Source organism: Lontra canadensis, unplaced genomic scaffold (assembly GCF_010015895.1).
Source record: "Lontra canadensis isolate GAN:19392208 unplaced genomic scaffold, GSC_riverotter_1.0 scaffold89, whole genome shotgun sequence".
NCBI classification, from domain to species: Eukaryota; Metazoa; Chordata; class Mammalia; order Carnivora; family Mustelidae; genus Lontra; species Lontra canadensis.
The window spans coordinates 1527327-1539864 of NW_022631083.1; the positions used below are offsets into that span (position 1 = coordinate 1527327).

General features: G+C 36.5%; 1 pseudogene; it reads left to right on the top strand.

Annotated features, from left to right (window-relative positions):
- The first annotated feature begins 3331 nt into the window (after positions 1 to 3331).
- LOC116854235 lies at positions 3332 to 9643 on the top strand (annotated as a pseudogene).
- Positions 9644 to 12538: the final 2895 nt, after the last annotated feature.

Genomic DNA, 12538 nt, shown 5'->3' on the forward strand with positions numbered 1-12538 from the left:
TTGTTTCAGACATGATTTGCAAAAGTCCAGTTTTGAGATGTTAAAAGATTGTGTAATATAAATTCTCTCTCTCTCTCTCTCTCTTTCCCTCTCTCCCCTGGCCCCACCCTCTTTCTCTGTCCCTCCCCACTCTGCTGTGCACAGTATGCACTACATACCCTAGCTGATGCCTCACTGGGGGTAAGGCCAAAGGATGCTTGGGAGTACTGTGGGAAAAGAATTTGTTGTTTCTCTATGAAATGTTAATCCCACTGCACATGTAAATATTTGAATGCCATCTGGAAAGGGAGTTTTGCATCTATCAGATTCCTTGGTAGTGCTAATAATGGCTGGATTTTGAGGTGTTGAAGATCACAGGCTGGAGAACCTCAGGAGACCAGGTTTCACCAGGAGCTGTGGGAGAAGTCTATGATGTGGTCTCTGGAGTACCTGGTCCTGACACTCAGTATGATGGCAACTGCCTTGAGGACTCCTCTAGCAGCATGGTTCCGGGGGATCTGTGTGGAGGAAAATGGGGAGACTTGGAAACATTTGGCTTGGGAATTTAATCACACAGCATGAGTGCATTCCTCATTTGTCTCCTTCCTTATCCTGCCATAAAGTATAAGAGGAAATAGGCACAGTGGAGGCTGAAGGGCATTCTCGGCCTCTCTGGACACTCCCCATACAGTGTTGAACTCAGGGCTTCCAGAGACTAGTGTGGACAGAGCTGGGGACAAAGGCTGATCTGCCCGCATTCAGGTCTTCTTAACCTCTTCACTCTGCCCACACACATGCAGCCCTCAGCCCTCCACTCCCTTTAAATAAAGATATCAATATTGATCTCTTTTTCCTCTTGCTCCTTCAGAGCTAAACTGATATAATAATTTAAGCTGGATTGTTTCTAGTTTAACTACCACTGCTCCAGGCTGGGATTGCATCTTCACCTTGGGCCATGTGGAGTTTACTCACCTCCCCTGAGGAAGGGATTTCTACTACAGTTGGTAGAGGGCGTTCTGAACTCTGCCCTCACGTGACACACCACATATCTTTTGTGCTTTTTCAGGCTGGCACTGAATGGCCAAAATCACCATGCTTCCCCATGTAAGAGGAAGAGAGAAATACAGAAGGTGGGTGCTGATGAGCTAGGCTTGAAGGTATCTGGGTTAACAAAGTCTGATATTTGGAAGGAATATATAGGAGCAAGAAAAGTGTGGATGAAGTTGTGGAATTTGGGAAATATCACAAGTACTTAGAATATTAAAAGCAAACAAACAAACAAAAACCTGTGTCCATCATGTGAGTTTTTAGGGGCTCAGCACCCCCACCTCTCTGGGGCATTATGTGTGACTATGTGTGCCTCCCACACTAATATGGTTGTTACAAAGCACCATGGCACCATATCAGTCCTTCAGGGTTCCCTCTTGCTGCTTGGATCTGTGGCTTTTGACTTGGACTCAAAGATGCTCTTAGGGACATTGCCCATACTGGCTCCTGTGGCAGAAAATGCCACTTTCAGAGCCTTATTCTGTATTCACCTATCCCGAGAAACCTGGGCCACCACCATTCAGTAGGGACCTTCAGCAAATTGAGAAAAATGGTTTCCAAACACAGCTCCCAGGAGGTGCGACAGACATTTTCCCTGGTGTTTGGAGGGATGGTTGAATTATTAAACAAGATGTTGGCATATGAGCTCCACAGAGTCAAGTTATCTGAATTGATGAGAGAGTCAAACATCCCCAATCCACAAAATGTTAGATTTTGCAAAGGAATATAGAAATCTTGATTTTTGACTCTTTGTTTGGTCTTGAGGATTCTGGCTGGGTTGCCATAACAAAGTACTGTAGACTGGGGGCTTAAACAACAAACATTTATTTGCCTCACAGTTCTGGAGATTAGAAGTCCAAGATTGTTGTGTCAGCAGGACTGTTTCTCCTAAGGCCTTTCTCTTCAGTTTGTCTCACCTTGGTCACCTTCTCACTCTGTCCTCATGTGGCCTTTACCCTTTGTGTCCATCACTGGTATTTCTCCCTCTTCTTATAAGGACACCAGTCACATTGGATTAGGGTCCTACTCTATGATCTCATTTAACTGTAATTACCCCTTTTAAGGGTGTTGTATCCTAATATAACCAGATTGGGGTTAGGGCTTCAACATAGGAATTTGATGGGGAGGGCATGGTGCAGTTCATAACAATGATCCATTCTGCTACTTCGTGACTTAAAACAAGACAGCATTGCGTTATCTGCTGTCTCCAAAATAACGGTATGAATAGAATGGGTTAGACGGGACACTGAAAAATATTCAGGAATGAAATCTTCATGTGAAGATTTCTTCACATCTTCACATCTTCATTGAAGCAGGCCTCTGTAACCTACTGGTTGAGACAAAGCAAGTCACTTTGCCTCCTTGAGTCAGTATTTCTTCACTGGAGAAACAGGGGAAGTGCTATATAGCCTGCATGGATGGGAATATTAGAAATCATGTTTGCAAAACGGGTACTCACAAGATATTGTTGTGAACCACTGGCATCATTCTGGACACTCCATGGGATCCAAAGGTGCTGTTAAGTCCTTGCCCCCTTTGAGAGGCATTTATCTGAAGGATTCCTGAACATTATGCTGTAGGACCATGCAACCTTGGATACACAGACTTGACAGTGAGCCAAAGGCCAGATACACTCAGGAGCTTGACACACACTACTTCTCCTGTGAGAACATTATGGAAATTTTCTGTGGGATCTTCAATGAACATCTGACTTCCCATGAAGACTGGATCTGAGGCTGAGCATGCACCCCATGCTTCACCACATCTGCCAGTATTCTAACACAGACTTCCTCATATGTGATCTCCTTCTGCGCCTTATAATCTAGAAAAAAAAATTAATTAAAAATAAATAGATACCTTTCGTAATAATGAACAGGAGTACATGAGGGACTTCTTAAGGTTGTAAACTAGAACAAGGATTTTACAGAGTTACACTGAAATTCCTATCACTGCAGAAATGCTTAAACCAGGATCTGGAGTCAAGGAAAGGGCTGAGGAAGGAGGTCGAGCAGGAAAGGGAAAGCTGGAGTGACTGATCACAATGACAAAGGAGTCCACACAATGGGGCAGGGATGACTTAAAAACAGTTAACTTAAGTTTCCAGATAAAATAGAGCAAAATGCTTTCATGCTTGAAAGAACAACTTTTAAAAGAATAGGTAAAATAAATGAAACATGGCTTTACAGCAAAGGATAGTAACCCCTGGGAGATGGGAAATGATAGGAGCAACCCCTACAATTGCCTCAAGTTTCCAGATTACAACACAGAGAGGTACAACCCAGGCAGAGTCCAGGAGATTGCCTGAATGGAGGAGACAGAACTGAGATTCCAGAGCAAGGCACATAGAGTACATGCAGCAGAGTACCAGAAAGGAGAGAGCTACAAAAAGTCCTTGAGCGGTCAGCAGAATATGATCAAGGTATGCATGTGAATAAACTACCAGAGGTTGTATAAAGGCCTCCTAAAGGGGCGCCTGGGTGGCTCAGTGGGTTAAAGCCTCTGCTTTCGGCTCAGGTCATGGTCCCAGGGTCCTGGGATTGAGCCCCGCATCGAGCCCCGCATCGAGCCCCGCATCGACCCCCGCATCGGGCTCTCTGCTCATCAGGGAGCCTGCTTCTGCCTCTCTCTCTGCCTGCCTCTCTGCCTACTTGTGATCTCTGTCTATCAAATAAGTAAATAAAATCTTTTTTTTAAAAAAAAGGGCCTCCTAAAAGGATCAGAGAGTACAGTGCCTGCATTCCCATGGGCCAAAAATCATATATTTCCCCCAAACCATATTGGTGGATAATTTATAGGGTATTGGGTAGAATCCTAAGAACAGACTTGCCTCATTTATGGGTGATAATTAACCCTTTATTGAACACTAGATCCTGTCTAGCAAATCTTAAAGCACAACCTTAAAGGATCAAACTGTTTCCATGTAACCTAACAGCAAACTGAGCTCAAGAATATTTTTAGGGGTATCTAGCTGGCTCAGTCAGTAGAGTGCAACTCTTGATCTCAGGGTAATGAGTTCAAGTCCTATATTGGACATGAAGCCTACTTAGAGAAAAAAAAAGAATATTTATAGGAATACGAAAAGTCTATTATGTAACAGGAAAATATTCACAATGTCAGACAACAATTAAGAATAATTAGACATGCAAAGAAGCAGGAAAATGATCTGTGAAAGATACATAGAAAAGAACATTCCATTGTTACTGTATTCCAGGTGTTCAAGAAATTTAAATAGAGATATAACCCAAATAAAACTTCTAAAAACATAAATGATAAGCCTGAGACAAAAAATGAAATACACTACCTAAATCAAAGGGCATGTTAAACATTGCAGAAAAACAGATTTGTGAATCTGAAGACACAGCAATGGAAGCTATCCAAGAACAAACACATGGAGGAAAAAAATAATCAATGAATGAAAAGAGCATCAGTGAGCTGTGGAACAAAACCTTGAGTGGTCTAATATGTGTGTAACTGGTATTCATAGAGGGGAAGGGCAGAAAAAAGTATCTGAGGAAATAACAGCCAAAAACATTTCAAATTTGATAAAAATTATAAAGCCAAAGATCAACGATGTTAAATTCCAAACACAGGCAATATGAAAAAAGAATACACCAAGGCACATCAAAATCAAATTGCTCAAAACCCATCATAAAGAGAAAAATATAAAAAACAGACATGAAAATAGACTTGCCATACACACAGAAGCAAAAATCAGGATGATGGTAAATTTCTCATTAAAGACAAAAACAGATGTAGTGAAAAGAAGGGCCATCTGTCCCCCAATGTTTATAGCAGCAATGGCCACGGTCGCCAAACTGTGGAAAGAACCAAGATGCCCTTCAACAGACAAATGGATAAGGAAGATGTGGTCCATATACACTACGGAGTATTATGCCTCCATCAGAAAGGATGAATACCCAACTTTCGTAGCAACATGGATGGGACTGGAAGAGATTATGCTGAGTGAAATAAGTCAAGCAGAGAGAGTCAATTATCATACGGTTTCACTTACTTGTGGAGCATAAGGAATGACACGGAGGACATGGGGAGATGGAGAGGAGAAGGGAGCTGGGAGAAATTGGAGGGGGAGATGAGCCATGAGAGACTATGGACTCTGAGAAACAATCTGAGGGTTTTGAAGGGGTGAAGGGTGGGAGGTTGTGTGGGCTTGGTGGTAGGTATTATGGAGGGCACGTACTGCATGGAGCACTGGGTGTGGTGCATAAACAATGAATTCTGGTACTCTGAAAAGAAATTAAAAAAAACAAAAAATCTAAAAAAAACACAAAAAATAAAAAAAAAAGGAAAGCAATAAGACGGGGAAATCTTTAAAGCACTGAAAGTAAAATCTGTCAACCTAGATTACTACATCCAGAGAAAATATATTTCAAAAATGAAGATAAAATAAAGATATTTTCAGACATACAAAGCCAAAATAATTCATTATCACAAAACAAGAAAATCCAACAAGCAGAAGAAAGATAGAAATATGGATCTACACATTGAATGAAGAGACCAGAAATGATAACTACACTGGGTAAATATACAAGATTGTTTCTTATTATTTAAACACATTTAAAAGAAAGTTGTTTAAACACCAGTAATAGTAATGTACTGTGGAGTTGATAAAATGTATAAAATCATATGGATAACTGTAATAACACAAAGGCCAAGATAACTAAAAAATATACTTTGTACGGTTCTTATGTTCTACTAAAATTTTTATAAGATCACGTGAAGATATACTGTGATAGGTTAAAGATGCATTCTATAAATCCTAAAGCAACCACCAAACAATAACACAAAGAGCTATAACTAATAAGTAAACAGATGTTAAATTGTAATCATAAATAACACTCATTTTACCTAAGAAGAAATAGGAAAAATGGGGAACAAAGTACAAAAGAGATAAAAGAAAAAAAATAGCAAGATTTAAAGCTAATTTTGCCAATTATCACAGTAATTTTAAAGGGTCTGACCACTTTGATTAAAAGTTGGGGATTGGCAGATTAGATTAAATGTTCAAGATCCAACTATACACTGTCTACAAAAAAAAAAAAAGAAAGAAAGAAAGAGAGAGAGAGAGAAACAGAGAAACCATGTTTTACATATGAAGATACAAATCATTTAAAAGAAAAAGGATAGAAAATTGTAAACCATATTAAAAATAATAGAAACAGTACTAAATTTGCTCAAATATCAGAAATAGTCAATTTTGGATGATAGAATGCTATCAAAAATAAGCTTAATTCACAACGATAAAGAGGTCAGTTAAAGAGGACGTGAAAATCCTAAATATGTATGCAACCACCCATTCAAAATACTTGAAGCAAACACTGACCGAACTGCAGGGAGAAATAGACAAATCCATAGTTATAGTCAGAGATTTAAATAATTATTAATATTTATTAATTTTTAAGAATTAATAGAGGGACACCTAGCTGGCTCAGTTGGTAGTACATGTGATTCTCAATCTTGGGGTCATGAGTTCAAGCCCCACATTAGGTGTAGAGATTACTTAAAAATAAAATATTTAACAATAAGAATTAATAGAACAAATAACAGGAACTCAGTAACAACACAGAAGACTTTAATAACACAGTTAACCAACTTTTCTTAATTGACATATAAAACATTCCAATAACCAACATCAGAATATTTTTTTTCATGTGCTGCAGAAACAATATTAACCAAGGTAGAACATATTCTGGGTTCTAAAACAAGTCTCAATAAATTAAAAGGATTTAAGTCAAACAAAGTACATTCTCTAGCCATAAACAATTAAACTAGAAACCAGTCATAGAAATACCTCTGGTGGGAAAAATATCTCTAAATATTGGAAACTAATTTACACATTTATAAATAACACATAGGTCAAAGAAAAAAAACCAGAATGGAAACTAGGAAGTATAAATGCAAATGAAAACACAACACAGCAAATTTGTGGGCTTCCACTTTAATTACGTTAGAAAAAGAAAAGATCTCGGGTCAATGACCACAGAGTCCACCAGAAAGAAAAAGGAGCAAACATAATGGAATATATACAGAAGAAATGGAATTTAAAAGTAGAAATTAATGTAACAGAAAACCAACCAAAAAAACAAATCGATGAAATCAAAAGTCAATTCTTTTAGAAACTCAATAAACTGATAAACCCAATAAACTGATAAACCCCTAGCCAGACTGATCAGAAAGAAAGAAGATGCAGATTACTACCTTCAAGTGACATTACGACAGATTCTATAGGTTCAAAGAAATATGTAGACTATAATTAATAATTTTATATCAATAAATTTGACAAGTTAGATGAAGTGGACAACTTTTTGAAATATATAAACTAGAAACCTCACTCAAGAAGAAACTAATAGCACGAATTGTCCTCTATCAAAGAAATTAAAATTATACTCAACATCCTTAAAAAGGAAACAAGTAAAAAAATGCTACCAGACCCAAATATCTTCACTAAGGAATTTAAGCAAGAAATAATATTAATTCTACATAAACTACATACTCTTACATAAAAATCAAAGAGGAAGGAGTACTTCTCAATTCATTCCATGAGACAAGAATTACTCTGATATGAAAACCAGGAGAAGATATTACAAGAAAAGAAAACTACAGAGCAATGCTTTTATGACTATTAACACAAAATCCCTGAACAAAATACAAAGAAATTGAATCAGCATGTGAAAAAAAGCAAATGCGTGACCGGTTTGGATTAATCCTAGCAGTGTATGGTTGATTTAACATCTGAAAATCAATTAATTAAAATACCATGCATTCCAGTCATTTCACACCTAGGTATTTATTTACCCAAGAGAAATTGAGGCATATATTCATATAAGAATATGCAAATGAATTTTTATAGCAGCTATATTTGTAAAAGCCAAAACCTATAAAATCCAAAATCCTCATCAATGATTGAATACACAGAATGTATTATATTCATACAATGGAATATTACTTAGCAATAAAAAAGAATGAACTAGTGATACATGCAACAACATAAACGAATCTCAAAATAATTATGCCAAATAAGAGAAAGAGAATTTTATTTACATTCTACAAAGCACAAACTGGTGTATAGGGACAGCTATCAAAGGTTGACTAGGGATAGAGGCAGACTGGAGAGGTGAAGGATTGAATGATATAAAGCAGCATGAAAAAAATTTGAGAGGATGTCATATACATTCACAATCTTGATTATAGTGATAGTTTAACAGGTATATTCATATGTTAAAACATATTTTATTGTGCACTTTAAATGTATTCATATTTTTAAGTGTTAAATATACCTCAATAAAGCTATTTTATTAAGAAAATAATAACAATTTTAAAAAGGCCAGGATGCTTTTGGAAATATGTGTTGTGGTGGCCGCATGTTTGCACCAGCCAAAACCTGGCGCCATCAACAACGCACAGTGAACACAACACAGAAGCAATATGCTATCTGCTCTGCTCTGGCTGCCTCAGCCTTACCAGCACTAGTCATGTCTAAAGGTCACCATATTGAGGAAGTTCCTGAACTTCCTTTCATGGCTGAAGATAAAGCTGAAGGTTGCAAGAAGACCAAGGAGTCTGTTTTGCTTCTTAAGAAACTTAAATTATATCAAAAAGGTCTATGATATCAATGGGATGATATAAAAAAGGTCTATGATATCAAAAAGGAACGATATCAAAGAGGTCTATGCTTCTCAGTGAATGAGAGCTGTCAAGGGCAAAACAAGAAACCATCATCGTATGCAGCACAGTGGACCCTACATCACCTACAATGAAGACAACGGTATCATCGAGGCCTTCAGAAACGTCCTGGGAATTACTTTACTTAATGTAAGCAAACTGAACATTTTGAAATTTGCTCCTGGTGGACCTGTGGGACATTTCTGCATTTGTACTGAAAGAGCTTTCTGCAAGTTACACAATCTGTTGGCACTTGGTGTAAGGCTGCCTCCCTCAAGAGTAACTACAACAGTTGCCTGGGTGGCTTAGTGGGTTAAAGCCTCTGCCTTTGGCTCAGGTCATGATCTCAGGGTCCTGGGATCAAGCCCCACATTGGGCTCTCTTCTCAGTGGGGAGCCTGCTTCCTCCTCCCTCTCTGCCTGTCTCTTTGCCTGCTTGTGATCTCTGTCTGTCAAATAAATAAATAAAATCTTTAAAAAAAAATTTTTAAAAAGAGTAACTACAACATTCCCACGTATAAGATGCTTAATACAGACCTTCGCAGAATCTTGAAAAGCCCAGAGATTCAAAGAGCCCTCTGAGCATCATGCAAGAAGATTCATGACAGAGACCTGAAGAAGAATCCACAGAAGAACCCAAGAATCATGTTGAAGCTAAATCCATATGCAAAGACCATGCATGAGAACAACATTCTTCACCAGGCAAAGAATTACAAACTCTGGATGGATAAGGCAGCAGCAAACTTAGATGCCAAATCAGATGAGAAGGGGGTTCTAGGCGAGAAGCCCATGGTAGGGAAGAAAGGAAAGAAGGCTACTGGTGTGCAGAAGAAGAAACCTTTGGAGGGAAAAAAGTCGTAACTACCAAGAAACCAGCAGCTGACAAGAAGGCTGCAGAAAAGAAACACAGCATGGAAGATAAGAATCCTGCTGCCTAAAAACTTAAATTTATTTATTCCATAAAAGTTAAATCATTTAGACAGCTAATTTTGAATAAAGACCTGATCAAAGACAGTGGGAAAAAGAAAGATATCAAATATCCCCAAATTGATCTATAGATTCAACATAATTCCAAACAAAATTCTAGAAAGACTTTTTTTAAAGAAATTGAAAAGTTAATATTAAAATTTACATGAAAACACAATAGACTTTTATAAGACTAAACAAGAAAATAATTTGGAAGCCTTATTCTACCTGACTTCGAGACTTCATATAATACACTAATCAAGGCAATGTGGCTTTGGCATCAAGATAGACAAGTAGATAAATGGAACACAGTCTATAGCTATGTGTATAAGCAGATCTGAGTTCTGACACTGGTTCCAAGACAATTAAATGTGGAAAAAAATATTTTGAATAAAGGATGTTAGAACAATTGGAAAACCATTAGCAATAAAATAAACGTCAACCATTATCTCACACCATAAAAAAAATGAACTTCAAATGGATTACACACCTAAAATAAAATCGAAAGCTATAAAACTTCTAGAAGGAAACAGAAAGTCTATGTGGTGTTGGGGTAGGGAAAGTTTTCTTAGATGCAACTCAAATGTCAAATTGTAAAACAGAAATTCATATATACATGCACAAGTAAATAGAACTTAACCAAAACAAAAAAATTTTGCTCTCTAAAGAGCAAAGAAAATTATTAGGAAAACTAAAAGGCAAGCCATAAGCGGAAAGAAAATATTTGCAAAAATGTATCAGGCAAAGGACTGATATTCAGAAGACAGAAAGAGTTCTTACAAAACAATAACAAAAACAAACTAATAATAATGTAAGGAAAATATCTGAATAGGTACTTCACAAATAAAAAAATAAATAGCCAATAATTACATAAAAATATGCCAATTATATTATTTTTTCAGAGAAACATAAGTTAAAGCCACTAAATAAGATAACATTCCATTAGCATTAGAATCACTAAATGTTATAACAAAAAAGTTAAAATTAAAAAAATACTGACTTTATCAGTGTTATGAGAATATGAATAAATTGAGATATTCATGTGCTGGTGGGAATATAAAATGATACAGCTCCTTTGGAAAACAATTTTATGATTTCCTAAAAATTTAAACATACAGCTACCATATGAGCCAAAATTCTACTTATGGTTATTTATCCAAGAGGGATAAAATCATATGTTCACACAAAGATCTATAGATAAATGTATACCATATTTTTATCTGTAATAACCAAATACTGGAAATAACTCAAATGCCCTTTAACAAGTGAATGGATAATAATTTGTGGAATATCTATACAGTGGAATATTATTCAGTAACTCATGCAACACAAGTGACAGTCAAAATAATTATGATGAGTGAAAAAGCAAGGTAAAACAAAAATTGTAAATGTATATATAAATTCAAGAAAATGTAAACTGATATGCAGTGACTGAATGAAATTAGTGGTTGCATGGGGATAGTGATGGAGAGAAAATTTTGAGGGTAATAAAAAATTTTTTATTTTATTTGTGATAGTGGTTTCATAGGTATATGTTATTTATGTCAAAACTGACTGTAAGGGGTGCCTGGGTGGCTCAGTCAGTTGAGTGTCTGCCTTCAGCTCAGATCATGATTCCAGAATCCTGGGATGGAGCCCCACACTGGGATCCCTGCTCAGTGGGGAGCCTGCTTCTCCCTTTCCCTCCTGATGCTCCTCCCTGCTTGTGCTCTCTCTCCCTGTCAAATAAATAAATAAAATCTTAAAAAAAAAAACAAAAAACTGACTGTAAGTACATGTATGTTAGCATACTTCAGTTTCATTTCAAGTACATGTACTTTAATATACTTCAATTATTCCTCAATAAGAAAACAAAATTCTATTCATAAAAGTAACACAAAGAGCTCCCAATGGCCAAAGTGGAGCAATTAGAGAAACAAAACAATTCTGGATCATAGCCAAACATAAGAAATGCGTCCATGTGTCCACACAGACTTAAATGAATTAATTATTGGAAGAAAAGAGAAAAATACTCTATGTAGAAGAATTCCAAATAATTTATGTAGATGCTCTACCATCACAGAAGTGCAATATGGCTCTCCACTCCTTATGTGTAGAAGGTACAAAGTAAATTTCTTCTAAAAAGTACAGTATGAAGAGAGGAAAAAAAAAACAGTAACTTTTAGTAGAGAAACCTGACAAATGCTACTTCAGCCTGGTGATCAAGGTCAACATTAACAGTGATAAACCATGTTGACATTATGTACCCTTGATAAGATATAATGAGAATGGTACTTAATCTCTGTGCTTTTTCTTTCAAAAACCCATAACCCCATTCTATTTGGGAGGAAAAATAAAAACAGACAAGTTGCAATAGCGAATCATGCTATAAAATACTTGGTACTCAAAACAGTCAAAGTCATGAAAAACAAAGAAAGTCTTAGAAACTATCACAAGCAAGAGAAACTTAAGGAGACCTGAAAATTTAATATAATGTGGTATCCTGTGATCCCAGGGGATCCTAGAACTAAGAATAAATAAATAAACTATGGACTTCAACTAAAAATAGTACACCAATATCTGTTTATTTATAGGAAATGCTTCATTAATATAAGACATTAATAATAGAGAAGGCTGAGTTTGTAGTGTATGGGAACTATAGTAATTCATGTGTTAAAAATGAACTCATAAGTAAAAATGAATGATAACGAAAGCACAACATATCCAAATGCAGGGATTGCGGCCAAGTATGTACCTAGAATAATATTAATCAGTTTAAATACTATATAAAGTGCTTTTTAAGTTACAAAAAAATAAATAAAATCTAAATTAGGTGGAAGGAAAGGAATAATACTGATAAGGGCAGAAATCTATGAAACATAAAATGG